The following is a 19,055-nucleotide window of genomic DNA, read 5'->3' as shown; positions in this document are numbered from 1 at the left end:
TCTTGTTTTGTTCCTTATTCTTGATCGTTTGGGTTCGAGGGAAGTTTTGCAGTTCTTGAGTTCGAGGAGTTCATTATGCAAGGAGAATGATTCGTTGAAGACTGTCTTCAAGAGGTATTTCCCTTTATCCTTGATTGCATGCTTAATACATTTTTATACATGTATTTTTCTTTATTTTCACTATTTTTATTTAGTTTTTACGAATTTTGAAGACACATGCGTTCACGCACTTCCGCTGAGGGATTCGATTCCTTTAGTTATGAGGTTTGGAAGGAAGGGGAAACTATGTCCATGCTTTTTAGGTCGTTTATGATCTTCCAGTGCATTGGCTCTATAGCTTGCTGTTGAGCTTTACCGTCATTGCTTGTTTCACTTCTCAATGTTTTTCATGTTTCTATGTTGAGAAAGTATATGTCAGATACATCTCATGTAGTGGATTTTGAGCCATTATATTTGAGTGAGAACCTGAAAAACACCTAAAATGTACTTTTGTTTAGGGCTGCTCATGCTTGATTTTACTAGATTTGATATTGTTTGCGAGTGAATCTCAAAACATGAGCACAAGAATGAGAATTAAGGTTAAAAAAGAATAAAATTGTCCAATTTTTGCATAGTCGAGACAAGTTGGGACCAATTACACATAAAGAAGAAAGAAGGAAGAAATAAGCAAGACTGCTCAATACAGTGCAGTATCTCGATACGAGTCACGGTGGGCATTGAACGTCCATAATGGCGTAGTGCTACGCAAGAGCGCTGCGGCACAAGGGCCATTTATGGAAAAAAATGCCACTTTTGAAAGAGTATTTTTAGTAGAGTACAGAGGTCTTTGATGTTGGAGTTGATTGGAGAGTGTTGGATTTCATCATAGAGATGGGAGAAGAACGTTGGATAACGACTTTCTTTCCCTTTTGAATCTTAGATTCTTCTTTATTTGCATTCTAATTATGGTTTTGTCCATGAAAGCCATGTTAGGCTAAATTCTCATTGTTCTAAGGTCAGATGGATTTTATAAAATATTGCTAAATTTTTTTGTGGATTTTAAATTTAATTTACATTAATATCTTCTAACATGATCATTCTTAATGCTTTTTAATGTATGATCAAATATTTGAATGATTTCATAAATTAAACCTTATTTTAGCGAGTATGCTTTAGATTAAGTCTTGCATGCTAGATTATCCTTTGAACACACTAGTCGGATAACAGATGAGATTGTTGATGAAAAGTCTTAATGCTTTGCTTAATTATCTAGTTTCAAGCAATAATTAATTAGTAATTAAGTGAAAAAAAGATTGCTCTCGAAAGGAAAAAAATGAAATAAAAAACTTCTAGATCTAAGTTTTTTCGTAATTGGTTCAAGAGTCAAAGCAAGTGAGTTTAGTAATTCCATGAATAAAAATTATTCTCTAGAACGTCTCTTTGTTGATAATCTCCATACTTGATCACTTTCTTGATTTCTTAATTTAATTTAATTAATCAGCATCATAAGTTGGTCCCTTATATAAAATTTGATCGATCTTTAAATAGCTAAAAGATTATCAATTTGGTTTCTTAAGAACAATACTTGACCAAGACTATTTTAACTATACTTGATGTTACACCAAGGATTGGGCATCAAGTTCTTAACGGCATTGCAAGTGAATTGACTTTTGATTTTCTTTAATGTTTATGAGATTCGACTAATCTTAATTTAGGGTATACATTATTTTTTTGTTGCTTTTATTTCTTATTCGAATTCTGTTTGATTATTTTGAGTCGTTGTTTAGTTGATTAGTTGTGGTGTTTGTATGTTATGGTTTTTTATAATTATCTGTGGCCTTATGGGGTATTCTAACCTAACTTAGGTCCAACACCTCCACCACTACTTTTCAATCCTAACCCTTATCCATTGAGTCATCCCTTCTATGAGTATGAGAGTTATAATCCAATCCGATAAGAGGAGAAACCTTCCCTAGAAAATGTGTTAAAAGAGTATATCTTAGAGTGTAAAGTGAAGAGTTTCATTAAAGAGGAGAGAGAGAGGTTGGATAAACTAGAAGCTAATGTGAATAAGGTAGGAACCCCATTGGTAGAGAATAAGGCTCCCCTGAACCATATTGTTTGTCACCTTAGTCTAATAGTTGATACATTTAAAACCTTGAGTGAAGATAATACTTCTGATGCCGCCAAGGTAGGGAGATCTAGAGTTGTATACTATGATAGTGAGGATGAGATGAACGAGTTAAAGTCAACCAAGAAGGAGGTTTGTGAAGTTGAGGATGAAAACAGGTCTTATGTAGAGGAAGACATTCAAGTGATGAAAGTTGATCTTAAAAAGCCTAATTCTCCATCCTTTAAGAGCCTTCCTATTGTGGACCTTTCTTTTTCTATTACTCACGAGCCTTGTAAATATTTTTCTATTTTTTCTAATTGTGATTTTTGTTAGAATACAGAAACAAGCAGCGAAAGAAAAAACAGGATCATTAAGCATTCTAATTCATTAATTTTGGTTTGAAATTCAGCATGCTTATAAACTAAAAAGAGGATTTCAACACTAACCTTTGAAGATACCCTTGAATCACGAATTCTCACTGTAATCCTCCCTTCCTTTGGATGTGAACCACCACAAGGTCTTCTCTACTATCCTCTTGGTATCTTAGATTGAGTTGTGAGACTCAAAATAAGCTTGAATTAGGGAAATGGAGAAGAAAGATTTTCTGGTTTTCAGCAGAATGAAGACCACTTCTTCAAACAATTTTTTCAACAAAAATCTCTTCAAAATGCATACCCGATTTCCACTCAAATTTGTTTATTTATTACATAACTTTCATGAAAATGGATTTCCTGCATGAATTACACTTCCTACTTAGTGGAATTAGGTGGGTTGTGATGACTAAGATGTCTAGGAACTCTTAGTGAAAATATCTCACATTGTGGGTTTTCCAAATTCCAAATTTCTTTATTTTTTAAATTTAAAAAAAAATCAAAATTATAATTCAATTTTAGTTTTTATTTTAACAATTAAAACTGAAATTGCATTAATTGTACAAAAATTAATTCAAAATTAATTTTCTAATAAAGTTAATAATTAATTAAACACTTTAATTAATTCAATTAATTTAATGTCAAATATTAAATTAATTTAACACCAATTCCACCTTCATGAATCCTTATTCATAATTTTAATATTTAAATCATATTTAAATGTTAATCGATTCTCCAATTTCGTTTAATTCCAAAATTAAATGTATAATTATATCACATATAATTACTAATTCCCTTAATTCTAATTTGAATGATTCAAATCAACTTATCACGCTACTCTAAGGCTAATCCGTTTGTGAGCTAGTAGGGGGACCTAGTGGACCTACAGATCATAGGCTTCAACGATCTGAGATTAATTGACTAAACTCTTTACACCGAATTAATCCCCATTCATTAACTACTGAGTCACTCCACTAAAGCACAAAGTTGCACTTCCCTCACTGTAGATATATTGTGTCCACTCAATATAACCATGATTAGTAAGTTTAGCCTTCACAGGTTTTTCGTAATAGTGGTTGGGTCAAATGTCTGTTTTACTCCTGAGATTACCTTTTGTTCCTTAAGTCCCACTGATCTTCTAATGAACAATTGATTTATGATCCGATCATCAAACCGAGTCTCTCTTGAGCCAATGAGAGGGTGGGGTCCCTTATTCAAGAACCGAAGTCAGTAGTTAAGGGAACAACCTCTCTACTATCCCTAAAAACGCGTAGGAGTGAATTCCATCTTGCACCCTATGTCCCCAACTATCTACCCAGTGTTACCCCTAAAATGAGAGGCTTATTGAGTCGACGTTGTTAAGCCAACCCTCACCAATGCAAATCTAAGGATAATCCCAAATAAATAGGAGTTCATAGTTAGCTCAGGATTTAGGTTAAGTTACCTAGATCATTGTTGTGAAATAGTCAGTCCTAAACAGTAAAACGTTATAAAATAAAAGTGACTTATTTCTTGGTCCAATCTTATGCAAACTCATTGCACAGGACGACCCCACTCCTCATGTCACTACATGTACGAATCAGGATCACTTCGTCTATAGCACTTTACAACTCTTTGTAACAACTACAAAGTGAGCTACATCTGATAATGTTACCAGAATAAGACATCCAATCGTATTCATATACTATAGATCATTTAGACTATTTACTCAAATCTGATCCACTCTGATGTCTCCATATAAAGTTCAAGTATTCATGTAATAGTCATGGATGTTTTAGTTTATTGATTTATTTCTTAAAATGAAATAAGCAATTCATATATTCAATATAACTTTATTGATCAAACTTCAATAATAACTTTATTGAATTTATCAGAATAAGTTTATTGTTTACAAACCACGAGTTTTAGGACATATAACCCAACATTTTTTCCTTTTTTTACATTCCATATATGAAAAAATAGGAAAAAAAAAAAAAACAATTTTCTGCTGACAAGTGCCTATGAGAAAAAAGAAAGCCTACTGGCCTTTTTTTTTTTTAATTTTTATTTTGTATTGTGCCCAAGTTTATAATAATTACTAAAATCCTATTTGGATTCATGAAAAATTTAAGGGCTATTTTTAAATAGAGCCAAAAGATCGAAATTATTAACAAATATAGTAAAATGTCACTGTCTATCAGTGATGGAAAGTGGCAGACACTGATAGATATCTATGATCATCAGTGATAGACAGGAGAAAATTGTCTATCAATGTTTGCCACTGGTAGATAGTGACATTTTGCTATATTTGAAAATATTGCCAACAGTTTTGGCATTTAAAAAAATTATAAAAAAAACTTTAGGTACTTAAAAAAGTATTTTTTTTTATGTATATGTGACAACTCAAACTTTTCAGTTAATTTTAATTTAGTTATCTTGAATTATTTAGGGTATATTTCGAATTTTGAGGTTGGAGTTGAAGTATTGGATTGAGATAGTTCAATATAAATTGTAAATCATAAAAGGATTTGGAAATTTTGATTTTATTTAAGTGGGCGTTTGAATTTAATTTGGAAATTTGGAAATTTGAAATTTTAGAAGGAGTTGATTTTTTATTTGGTGGATTAATATGGTTTGAGAAGGAAAGGGATATATATATATATACAAGTATAATTTAATTAAGGATAGGTTTAAAGAAAAGGAAATAATTATATTTATATGTAAGCCTTGTAAAGTGTGCAAAAGAATTAAGGGGCAATTGAAATTTTAATTAAAAAAAACAATTGAAAATTGGGCGTGTCCCTAGATTTTGCTTTTTTGCAAACATGTCAAAAAACTTCTGCTTGAAAATTTGATTGCTATCTGATTTCTATGTGATTGCTATCTAATTACTATGTGATTGCTATGTGATTGCCACACCTGCAATTACAAAAAAAGTTAAAGTCATGACTTTGGTTTCTTAAAATGTATTTTCCATACAATGCAATTTCCTAAGAATTAAACCCACATTTCTTTTTCCTTCTTCACATGTGAACAACTCTCTCTCCCTCCTTCCCCTGCATTTTCCTCCTACCGGCACCAGTATTCATCAGCTATGTTAGTCCTGTCGGTCGTGCCTCTAGCTGCCATCGCTCCATCTGTCATTGTCGACGTGCCACCCAACCTTCTTTGTTGTCTTTGTTGGCAACACCAATTTTTTTTTTTTTTTTTTTTTTTTTGGATTTGGGTAAGTTTTCTATTTTGAGAGATTTGGGTGTTATCAGATGCTTTTAAGGATCCATTAAGAATTAGCTGAAGTATTTGGTTACCCATCGTGTTTTGCCTTCGGATTTGAAGGCTTGAAGGGCTCGAAGACGCCATCCAACGAGATTGTATTCAATTGGTGAGTTGTTGGTGAGGTTTCTTTGGGTTCTTGGTAATTTTTGAATACCCAATTAATTTGGTGATTATTTGTGTTAATTGGATTTTAGATATGGTTTTGAAACGCCTTCCTAGGTTGGATTCGTATTCGAAGCTTAGGTGTAGTTCCAGTTTAAGCGAGCACTTTGGGTGAGTGTTTTGGATGCGTTGGAGGTGAATTTGTGATTTGGGATATACTCTTATGATTGGAATTAAATTTTGATTTTAATTATAGGGCTTGATGCAAGATCTTAGTAGGAGATAAGCTTGCTTGAACATATTTGGGTTTGATATCGAGATAAGTAATCTTATTATTCGAACCACCCTTGAGCCATGCGACTTAGATAGATTGTATTTGTTTTGTCTAGATAATTATTGAAAAGCATGACATGAATAAAATTGTTTTATGAGCACATTGATATAAGCATGTGATTGATATAAATATATGTGGGACCTTGAGACATGTACTATGACTTATGTTGTGAAATATACTGAAAGCATGTTATATCTTAAGTTAAGTAGTGACGATCTACTTTTCTAAAACTACTGTGTTACTGAAAGCCGACATGTTTCCTACTATGTTACCAGAAATCGACGGATTGCCTACTATGTTACTTTTGAAGGATCCCATTGAAGGGAGCATGAGCGGAAGCGACGAATTGTCCCAATCTTTCCAATTTTACAGAATACAAAATTTTACAGAGATGAAAAGAACCTATGCACTTAATTCAGAAATATAACATGCTTTATAAAAAAAAATAGGGTTTTAGGAACCTAACACTACTGTGTTACTGGAAGCCGACATATTTCCTACTATGTTACCAGAAACTGACGGATTTCCTACTATGTTACTGTTGAAGGATCCCATTGAAGGAAGTGTGAGCAGAAGCAACGGTCGTCCCAATCTTTCCAATTTTACAAAGATGAAAAGAAACTATGCACTTAATTCAGAAATATAGCATGCTTTAAAAAAAAAAAAGAATAAATTAGGGTTTTAGGAACCACCTTTGAAGACCGAATCTTCAAAAATCCTCTTTTCTATGAAAATCACGAACACTCCAAAAAGGGTATTACCAATTGGTGACCTCGGTATTCTCTAGGTGAGAATCTAGGAGGTGTGGTGCTCTAGTGATTTTAGATTGAGAGGGAGAATAGTAATTGAGAGAAGAGAGGAAAGAATTTCTCAGAGAAAAAATACATGACTTTTTTGTATTCTAATTCACTGACCAAAAAGGGAGAAGAGAAAGATTAACACCCCTCCTCCCCTTCAACCACCCACATCCACTTTCCTAACACTACTGTGTTACTGGAAGCCGACATATTTCCTACTATGTTACTAGAAACTGATAGATTGCCTACTATGTTACTGTTGAAGGATCCCGTTGAAGGAAGCATGAGCAGAAGCAACGGATCGTCCCAATCTTTCCAATTTTACATAATACAAAATTTTACAGAGATGAAAAGAAACTATGCACTTAATTCAGAAATATAGCATGCTTTAAAAAAAAAGAATAAATTAGGGTTTTAGGAACCTTTTACCTTTGAAGACCAAATCTTCACAAATCCTCTTTTCTATGAAAATCATGAACACTCCAAAAAGGGCACTACCAGTTGGTGACCTTGGTATTCTCTAGATGAGAATCTAGGAGATGTGGTGCTCTAGTGATTTTAGATTGGGAGGGAGAGTAGTAATTGAGAGAAGAGAGGAAGGAATTTCTCAGAGAAAAAATACAAAACTTTTCTGTATTCTAATTCACTTACAAAAAAGGGAGAAGAGAAAGAGAGAAAATTAAGGAGGGAAGTTAATTCCCTCCCAATAATTCAAAAATAAAAAATAACTAATTTTTAAAAAATTAATTTAATTTAAGTTAATGAATATGATATATGTATACATATAATAACTAATTTGTTATACATATATACATAATTATATGTTATATCACATATAACATATAACCTATAGTTTTCATATTGTATCAAATACAATATAGCCTATAATTTCAATTTTCTCTCACCAATGACTTTTAATATAAATCACATTTACATTAAATTTAATTAGATGAATCCAATTTATATAATTAATATTTGAATCATATTCAAATATTTATTTTCTCTCTTATAAACTTTATATTATAATGTATTAAATACATTATAGTAATTATATCATATATAATTAAAATAACTTAATTATATCACTTATAATTCATTTTCTCAATTAATTTGAACAATTCAAATTAATCCAAAAACTGATTCTCATTTAATCTTGTTGAGCTACTGAGAGGACCTCATGGTTCTATAGCTTGAAGCTCCAATGGTACGTGAATAATTAATTAAACTCTTTAAATTATTCATCATCTTTAAATTGTCGGGCACTCCATTAAAGACCGACAACTGCACTCTTTGCACTATAGATATATTTCTATGACCATTGGATATAACCAATCAGCAGTACAATGACCTTTTACAAATTGCTCGTAGTATAACTGGGCAAAAATTACCGTTTTGCCCCTATAGTTACATTTAACTTCTTAAGTACCACTGATCCCTCCAATGAACAATAAATCATCGTTCAACTATGATCATACCCTTCTCAGGCCAGGAGAGGGTGTGACGTCACAGTGTTAAAGCCCAGAATCAACCCTTAAGGGAGCAATTTATCTACTTGCCCCGACATTGGGGAAGGAGTGTATTCCTTTTTGTGTAGCTGTGTTCCCAGCTTCTCAACCAGACAAATCCCCAAAATGGTAGGCTTGTTGAGTCGACGATTTGACCACTCTCACCCATAGAAATCAAAGGATTGTTTTCATAGGTAGGAGTTCATAACTCACTTAGGATTCAGGTCATGTTACCTATAGTCATCCTGGTGAAACGTAAGTCTCTATTATGAACGACGTTATATAATCAGATTAAACATTTCGTGGTCTGGTCTTATACAAACTTCTTTGTGTAGAATATCCCTGCTCACATATCTCCAAATGGATGATCAAGATCAAATCATTTGTAGTACTTTACAACAATTGTAACATCTACAAAGCGGGTCATACTCGTAGTGTCACCAGGATAAGGTATCCAGCCTTATCCATCTACTACAGACCATTTAGGTTATCACTTAAACATGATCCACCCGTATGTCTTTACATACATGTTTAAGCTACAAGATAACCTTGGATATTAGTTTATTGGTTTGTGGTTAATGCAACTAATTTTGAAATAAAATATCATATATTTTATTACATAAATAAATATGTTTGTACATTACAATTATAGACTATGGGACCCTACGAGATTTGGGGCATCAATATGAAACCCGGATTTCAATTTTTTCCTACTTAAGTAGGTGATTAAGGAAATTAACTAAGTGAAAGTTAAATCCTATGTTGAAGTGAAGGAAATTTCTAAGTGTTGAATAGATTTTCCTTTAGTAGTTTAAGTTAATCTTTAAATGGTGAAATTTGGCTAAGTGTAAGGTCAAAAGGACCCATGCGTTAAGTGGCATTAATACATAAGATGAGAAGGCAACCATACGTTTGTAAGGTTGGACGAATGATTGGCCAAAGTATTGAAAAGAGGCATTTCCAAGAGTTGCTTATGCGTTGGGTATGTGTGAACGAGAGCAGAAAAAGCGAGATGTTGAGCGCAAGGCGCTGGGCAGACGATTTTGTAGCAATGCACGGAGCTAAGTGATGCGCTAGACAATCGTAAATTGGCGCGCGGCATTAAACGATGAGAAGTGATGCGCTGGACGATCAGACTATACGATAGGCAAAGTACTACATGATCAGTGTAAGTGCTAGACGATAAGTATGGAAGCTAGGCGATAGCACTAAACGATAGTACTAGACGATAGCGTTAAGCGTTAAGCGTTAAGCGAAATGTAAGCGCTGGGCGATGATACTAAGCGATGGGAGGATGTGTTGGGCAATAAGGCATCAACGTTAAACGATGGAGGTAAACGATACGTGCAGTAGCTAAGCGATAGGCTATGTGCGAGATCGTTGAGAGCGAGATCATTTGCTAAATGATTGAGCTATACGATGGGCCACTGGAGCTAAGCGATAGATGCAAGAACTGAACGATGGAGCGGTGCTGAGGCTTGCTTTACGTAAGATTGATGAACTCATATGGACAAATGGCTTATCGACGGAAGTCTGAAACAAAGATATTAGGCACTGGATGAATTAAGTTTCATACAAAAGAAGACTTATGCATGAGGAGGACAACACAAATAGGTGTGTGGCATGGAAGTAGGTGAATGTCAATGGAGTAGGTGGTGGCAAAACACGATGTAAATACTTCAAGAATAGGAGGTGTCTTGTATTGGAGGCTTGGTAAAGATGAGAAGGATCATTTCCTTAAGCCTATAAATACCACCAAGAGCCTTCTTTTGAGTACATAATCCGAAATTCCCTTGAAATACAGTAGGAAGAGTGTTTAAGAGCAGTTTTAGAGATAGCTATGCGTTGGTCATGAAGTTCCAAGAGAAGGAGGTGCTGTCGGACAGTGAAGTCTGGAAGTAGCATCAACTTGAGACCAGGATATCTCCCAGAATACTCATGCGTTTGGAGTGATTTCAAAGCCACCTGAAATCTCTGAGAGTTTAGTTTTTCAAGGTAGGCTTTTGGAGAAGAAGCTCCAAGGAATCGGGCTGGAGAATGAGGAAAAGACCAAAGGGTCGAGTTATCGGGTAAGCTGGTTCAGTCTTGATGTTTTAAAGATTCCGGCAAAACCACGAGGAGTTCTGAGCTAAGATTTTGAGGTAAGCTTCATGAAAATTTTAGAATATATTTGTAGAAGGAAGTAACTAGATATTAAGCCTAGAACTATGAGTAATCTGAACTTTAAGTTGAATCTGGAATTTAGGGTTCAAAAGAGGAGCCTGGGAAGATCAAGGAACTTCTAAGAGCAAGATTTCTGTCCCTACCAAGGTGAGTGGTAATTTCCTTTAAGTCTTAAAGCATATCTTTTAGAGTTGTATATGCTTATATTATGAATGAGTATCTAGCATGAGAATGAGATTATGTGATCGGGATGGTCAGGGGGTCAATAGACCTAGTTCTTGAGCCCGAAAGCAAAACCGCACGGGATGGTCAAGGGACCGAGAGGTCTAGTTCTTGAGCCTGTGGGAGGATCCTTGTATGGGATGGTCAGAGGGCCGACGGGCCTAGCTTCTGAGCCCATAAGCGGGGAGCTATGTGCACATAGGAGACATGGGAATAAAAGGGAACTCAGCAGAGTAAGTGTTCATGATTAGTATTAGTTAACTATCTACCATGTGTATAGGTAGAGAATAGACTCATTCTAAATTAGCTATTTACCTTGCGTATAGATAGAGTTGAGAACAGATTCATTCAAAGCTGAGGTTTGAATGTAATCTCGTATTCATGATATATTTGTTTTTATGAGTTGAAATAGACTCTAAAAGTTTCTTATCACTCACTGAGCTTAGTGAAGCTCATTCTTTTCTTTCTTGTTTTTCTTCCCAGGTAACGAAAGGTGAAGAGTTCCATGGTACTGCTAAGGTCAAGGTCTGCTACATGCCACCGTCGCACTTCCAGAGGGTTTTAAGAGTGGTTGTTGTAAACTTTGTAGTTAAGTCTTGGAGTTGTATAAACATTACATTATTGTAATAAAATGGGCCTACTTAATTAGTAGTTGTTATCTCCTTGACTTAAAGTTTGCATAAATTAAAGAGGTTCAGTTGGATAGTAGGTATTAGAAAAGGGTAGTATCTGCGGTCCCTCACGCCTCTCCTTGGGCTCAGGAGTGCGGGCTCGGGGCGGGGTGTGACAATCAACCTCAACAACTGTGTGCCGACGGGTGCCCTACTATGTTTGTGAGTCTTTGGGCCACCAGATGCATGTTAAGTTCGAATAAATCGCTCACTGGATGGTCATCCAGATTTAGTTGATGTTTACACATCCCACAAGTATGTTGCATTTATTGGACATGAATGCATAATTTGACCCCGATGGTGGAGTTATTGAGTATTTTTATATTCATCATTTCTTATGATATATTTTTCAGGTAAGGGCAAGGACAAGTTGGTGAATGACAAGAAGAATTCGAACAATTCTACTGGGATCAGTTAAAGGCTTCCACTCCTGTTTTCATGAATTTTTGTATTAAAATGGTAGCCTTGATGTTTGAATCTAGAGTCCTAGTATTTTCACTTCTTAATCTCTTTATGCAAAATTTCACTACAAGAAATAACGGATGCGATAGCTAACAAATAAAGCTATAAAACAAACTTTTTATAATCTTTTCTGCAGGTCCTGATAGCCCATGTTATTAAAAGTTTATGGTCTCTTTTAGTCTTTTTGTATAGCTATCACGAATGCTATGATAGAGTATGAAGATATAGCATACGTGCATTACCATGAAAATGTTGGAGTTGACATTCAACATGATGAAGCAATTATGATCTTAAGCACTCTAACTACATTAATTTTAGATTACAAGCATGCAAGTTCGTAATATTCTAGAATTTAGGATTTCAGTGAATACCTTTGAAGAACTCCAAATTAGCTCCAATCTTCAGGTTGATTCTCTCCTTCAATGGCCTGTAGACCACCACAAGTGTCTTCCCTACTATTCTCTGGCCATTGGAGGGAAGAATTGAACCCCTTTATTAGCAATTGAATTTCTGTTTTTATAAAACTATTTCATGCACTTAAATAACTAGTAGAATTGGAGGTGTTTAAGTGAGTGGGTGAAGTAGGAAAACCCACTCATTCAACTCATTTTTCATTTAATTGAATTTTTACCCAGATTCAATTTAATTTGAATTTCCTAAATTCAAATATCAAAATGTATTTTTTTTAATGTCAAATAATATTAATTCAACGTATATTATTTCTTGGAGCTGAAGGGAATGTAAATAATTAATTAATAAAACACTTATTCTAAACATGAATTCATATTAATGTAATTAATACTTAAATCATATTAAAATATTTCCACTTCTCCAATTTGTTTAATTCGGTAATTAAATATTTAAAATAATTCCCTTAAAATAAATTTGAACATTTAAAATTCTCTCATCACACTATTCTAAGGTTTAGTCCATTTATGAGCTAGTAGGGGACCTCATAGACTTACAAATCATGGGCTCCAACGATCCGAGACTAACTGGTTAAACTCTTTAAGCCAATTAAGTAACATTCATTAATTACCGAATCACTCTACTAAAGCCTAGTAGTTGAACTCTCCTTACTGTAGATATATTTCTTTCCGCTCGATATAACCATAATCGATAAGTCAACCCTTCATAGGTTGTTCATAATAACGGTTAGGTCAAAAATTGTTTTACCTCCGAGATTAAATCTTGTTTCTTAAATCTCACGGATCCTCTATTGAACGATTGGTTTGTGATCCAATCACCAAAATGAGTCCTTCTCGCGCGAATGAGAGGGTGGGACTCCTTGCTCAAGACCCAGAGTCAACACTTAAGGGAACAACTTTTGTACTATCCCTAAAAGAGGGTAGGAGTGAATTCCATCTTACACCCTATGTCCCAACTATCTACCTGGTCTTACCCCTGAAATGGAGGGCTTTTTCAGCCGATGCTGATGAGCCATCCTTCACCCATGCAAATCTAAGGATAATCCCAAATAAATAGGAGTTCATAGTTAGCTCTTGATTAAGGTCATGTTATCTCAGTCATCGCATTGAAATGGTCAGTCTTAAACAGTAAACAATGTTATAAAGTAAAAGTGACATATTTCTTGGTCTAATCTTATACAAACTTTTTGCACAGGATGCCCCCACTCGCATGTCTCCACATGAACAATTTAGGATCACATTGTCTGTAGCACTTCACAACAATTGTAACAAATACAAAATGAGCGGCATCCAATAGTGTCCCTAGGATAAGATACCCAACCTTATTTGTATACTATAGACTGTTTTGGCTATCCACTCAAACTTGATCTATTCTTATGTCTTCACACAAAGTTCAAGTACTCATGTAATAGCCTTGGATCTTAGTTTATTGGATTTTGGTTCTTTCTAAAACGAAATGAGCAATTCATACATTCAATAACAACTTTATTGAATAAACCTCAATAACACCTATATTGATAACAAAATAAGTTTATTATTTACAAACCACAAGTTTTAAAACATATAACCCGACAAACTCCCACTTGGACTAAAACTCCAGTGGTAACACATATATACACATAATGTCGAGTTGTTGAGTTTTAGAGAGAAATACAATAAACTCCAGTGGTAAGGCATCACATACCCATGGTTGTCTTCACTAGGCATCATATACCAATGAGTTTTACTCCCACTTGCACTAGAATATACAACCCATAGTCGTACACTCACTAGTTGACCTTTAAATACTTTAGTCGTAAGGACCTTTGTAAACTAATTAGCATACAGTAAACTTCTAACTATCAACAGATATAGAATGTATCTTATATCCTCAACATCTTGAGGTGTGTTAGAACATTGTTTCTTTTATCATTTATTGCCTAATTGTAGGACAATGGATTCTCGACGCCATCATCAAGTATTGATGACTTGAATTTCTGTTAAACTCATGTTATGGCTAGGCCATCACACAACCCTCCCGCTACGTCAAGACACTCTTAACTCTTGAGAAGGATGCATTTGACCATTTCTAACAACTCTTGTTATAGGACTAGCTTAATCAACAACTGTTGATTTTTTGTAACTTCTATGGAAACTTGATGCAATACTAGCTTATCACAAGATTGATGATCTCTCATATGGTCTTCTTCGTGAAAAGTAGCATTTGTTGATACAAATACTTTATTTTCTTCTAGATTGAAGAAGTATTCAGCTTTTGGATAGCCTACGAATAGGTATATTTTTATACTAATAGTCTTAGCACATAAAGATTGTTTTTCAGTTCAGCAGAACAAATATCGACATCATTCTTTAAAATAAAAATTTTATTTACAAAGAAATATATACAATAACTTTTTTCTAATAAAATTTTTACAGAAATTAAGTTCCTCTTCAAACCATGAATTATATATACATTTTCTAATAAACTATATTTATTTTATAAAGTTAACTGAAGACCTCCCACTGCCATAACTGAGACGACGTCCCAGTTCTAACCCGCATGTTATCTCCCCAGCTTCCAGTTGCCGCTAGGAACTAATTCCCTGAAATGAAGAACAAACGTGGTTAGTGGCGCCCAAATCAATTATCCAAGCCGAATCATCATTCTCTACTAAATAGGTTTCCAAAGCCAATCATATTTACCTTGCTTGGCCTTCTTCTATTCCGCCAAGTATTTGGGACAGTTCCTCTTCCAGCGTCCCTTCTGGTTGCAATGGAAATATATTCCCTTTGTAACCTTGGCTTTCTTGCCCTTTTGGGCATCAGCTGGTGGGTTAACTTTCCCCTTTCCACCTTTCTTCTTTTTCCACTTTTTGGTGCCGAAAGAAGAAGTCACAAACTTTGTCCCAGAGGTCAAAATTGTAGGATCGTATCAGCAACAGCGGAAGCACAAGGATCATCTAAGTATTCAAATTCACTAATTTTGGCAAAATATAAAGCATGCTCTTGCAGAAAAACAAGTGAGTTTCAAGACATACCTCTTGTAGAACTTCTTCAAAGTTCCTTCTTCAGCTGCTATCTTCTCCAAATCTTGTTGCAGACCACCTTAAGATCTTTCCCACTATTCTCTTGGTGCTCTAAATTGAGTTGTGGGACTCGAAACAAGCTTGCATCAACGGATGAAGGAGAAAAGCTCACTATAGCAACCTTGTTGAAGAACTCTTTTCTTCAAACCGAATTTTCTCTCGAATTCTCTATAGATTGTATGCCCGATTTTCACTTCAATCTCTTCATTATAATGCAGATCAACATGCAAAGGAGAGAGTTGCATGAGTTGCACCTCATGCTTGGAGAAGACAAGGCAAAGAAAATGCTTCATGTGTGAGCAACTAAGGAAATGGATAATGGAAAAACAACTTTTTCCAGTTTTGGGTTTTTGGTTTTTACTTTTCCAATTTTATCATAAAATCAAAAATGATTTTATAAAATCTATTTTTATTTTAAAAATTGAAAATTTTAATTAATTTCATAAATTAATTATGAAATAAAACTTAATTAATTTAATATCAAATATTAAATTAATTTTAACACATATCCATCTTTATATATTTAAATCATATTTAAATATATAAATTCTCCTATTCCGTTTAATTCCAAAATTAAACATGTAATTATATCTCAAATAATTACTAATTCCCTTAATTCTAATTTGAACGTTTCAAATTAACTTATCACGCTATTCTAGAGCTAGTCCGTTATAAGCTATTAGGGGGACCTCGCGGACCTACAGATCATGGGTTCCAACGATCCAAAATTAATTGGCTAAACTCATTAGACCAAATTAATCTCCTTTCATTAACTAATGGATCACTCCACTAAAGCCCATAGTTGCACTCCTCTCACTGTAAATATATTATGTCCACATGATTTAATCATAATAAACAAGTCGACCCTTCACAGGTTGTTCGTAATAACGACTGGCTTAAATATCTGTTTTACCCTCAAGATTACGTCTTATTCCTCAAGTCCCTACTGATCCTCTAATGAACAACTAGTTTGTGATCCAATCACTAAACCAAACTCTCTTAGCCCAGTAAGAGGGTGGGGCCCCTTGTTCAAGATCTGAATTCAGTACTTGAGAGAACAACTTTTCTCCTATCCCTAAATCGGGTAGGCGTGAACTCCGTCTTGTACCCTATGTCCTCAACTATCTATCCGGTCTTAACCCTGAAATGGGAGTCTTATTGAGCCGACGTTGTTGAGTCAACCCTCAACTATGCAAATCTAAGGGCAATCTCGAATAATCAGGAGTTCATAATTTGCTCAGGACTAAGATCGAGTTACCTAGGTCATCTAGGTGAAATAGTCAGTCTTAAACAGTAAACAACGTTATAAAGTAAGAGTGACTTATTTCTTAATCCTAATCTTATGCAAACTCATTGCATAGGACGCCCCCACTCCTCATGTCATAATATGTACGAATTAGGATCACATCATATGTAGCACTTTACAACTCTTTGTAACAACTACAGAGTAGGCCGCATCCAAAGGTGTTACCAGAAAAAGGTACCCAACCTTATTCATGTACCATAGATCATTTTTTACTATTTACTTGAATCTGATCCACTCTCATGTCTCCACATAAAGTTCAAGTACTCATACAATAGTTATGGGTCTTAGTTTATTGGATTTAGACTTTCGTACAATTTATAAAATCAATAACAAGTATATTGATTATAGAAGTTGTTTATATTTTACAAACTACAAGTTTTTAGGACATAAAACCCAACAGAACCTCTTAGGAACTTCTTAGAGGATGAAGTAACATTTGTTTCATCCTTCTGTTCCTTGGTTTTCATCAAATATTGGAAGGTCTATAGCTTATTGAGCAAGGTTGTCAAGTTGTAGTCAATTCTGTTCATAATAGTATTGCTACAGAACTGTAGGAAACTTTCAGGTAAAGATTCTAGAATGAAGCATACCTAACTGGCTTCATAGATGACGAACCCATTCATTTCTGCCACGTTGAAGTGGACCATCGTGTTGAGGATATGTTCTCGAACAGATGCCCTTTCTTGCATACGAGAATTGAAGATGTGTTTGAGAGCATCGTGCCTGAGCTGTGAAGACGGTTGTCCAAACATTCCCCTCAAGGACTCTATAATCTCACGGGACATGAGTATGGGCTCATGCTTCTTGGCCAAGACTTCAGAAAGACTTGTCAAGATATATGTTCGGGCCTTCTCATTTGCCCGTGTCCATTGCTCGTATGCTTCTCGAACATTTCGAGTAGTATTTAGAGTTGGAATGGGAGGAAAGTCCACCATTAGGACAAAATAGAGGTCATCGATGATTAGGATATTGTTGATCGTATTTTTTCAAGATGTGTAATTTTTGCCGGTTAATTTGTTAGCGGTGAGTAAATTAAGCGTTGCGGAATTCATTTTGAATAATTGTTGAAATCATACAGATTATTTATATTAGTCTATTTGCATTAAACCACTTAGAAAAAACCAACCAATTTTAGCAAAATAATCTAATGTACCATAAGTGACACCTATTTTGCAATGATGTTTCAGTGAAGTAGGACAAAAGCCACTGTAGAGTGATCAGGTGCCCATTCACTGGAATGAGACAATCTCAATCAATAGACAGAAAAACTGCTTGTTACTGCAACTATCAGCCACTATTGTTCGGTCCAGAAATTGTTTAACTCGTTTAACATTTCTTGAAAGTGTAATCCTTCATTTAGATTCTAAAGTTCCCCCAATGAGCCAATCATAGGGAAAAACCGATTGGGACATGAAACTAAACTAATCCTATCCATTTTTGGAGTTTGAATAAAGCATCATGCATCAATGCCATCCGTAGGGGGGCACTAAATGTGCCACAAGGCCATGCATGAAAATTTACTTCAAACTAATGAGAGAGGTCGAGAGATGTATTGTCACACGTCTCGCTCCCACTTACTATAAACTCTCTCTCCATTCACCTTGATATTGATCTATACAAACGTCATCTGTAGAGGAACATTCAGGTGCCTCGAGGTCGAGTATAGATCTTACAGTGTGAACTTTTAGGAAGAAATGTGAAGAGAAAAAAATGAAGTATCATATACTCTATTTTTCTGCCACTGAGTGTTTTACCTAGGGTTAATTAACTTAGGAAAATCCAGCTACTGATTTTAACTAAGTGAATGTTTAATTTTCCAAAAAACAACACTTTCCTTTGGATAGTTAAATAATTTTGATTAACGTTTATTAAATACTTTAACAAACTTTAATCAAACATTGCATGCTTGTAACAAATCTATCTAATTCACCTTTCCAGGTAAATTCTTAGATAGGAGTGTTACGTTTCCATCAACTTAAATACCCCAGCCTAGACAAAACTAGCCTTAGACAAAAGGTCGCTTATAGATACATTTGTTACAATGTTAATCTTTTGATTAAGAACCAATTTAATCCTATTAGACCGGTTAAAAGATTAAACTTAAATTTCTAATCTCATTAGAAAAGTGATCTTAGGTCTATTTGAATCATGTTTTAAAATAATTTTAAAAGATGATTTTAACCTAAGGTTTGCATGCAATTTTGAATTATCAATTTTAATTTCTAATTTCATTTAGTTATAACCATTATAAATAAATGAAACAAATTAAAACAAACATTGCA

Source organism: Benincasa hispida, chromosome 7, assembly GCF_027475165.1.
Source record: "Benincasa hispida cultivar pf3 chromosome 7, pf3_genome.v1.1, whole genome shotgun sequence".
Classification (NCBI taxonomy): Eukaryota; Viridiplantae; Streptophyta; class Magnoliopsida; order Cucurbitales; family Cucurbitaceae; genus Benincasa; species Benincasa hispida.
Note: the sequence above shows the minus strand (reverse complement) of the source record.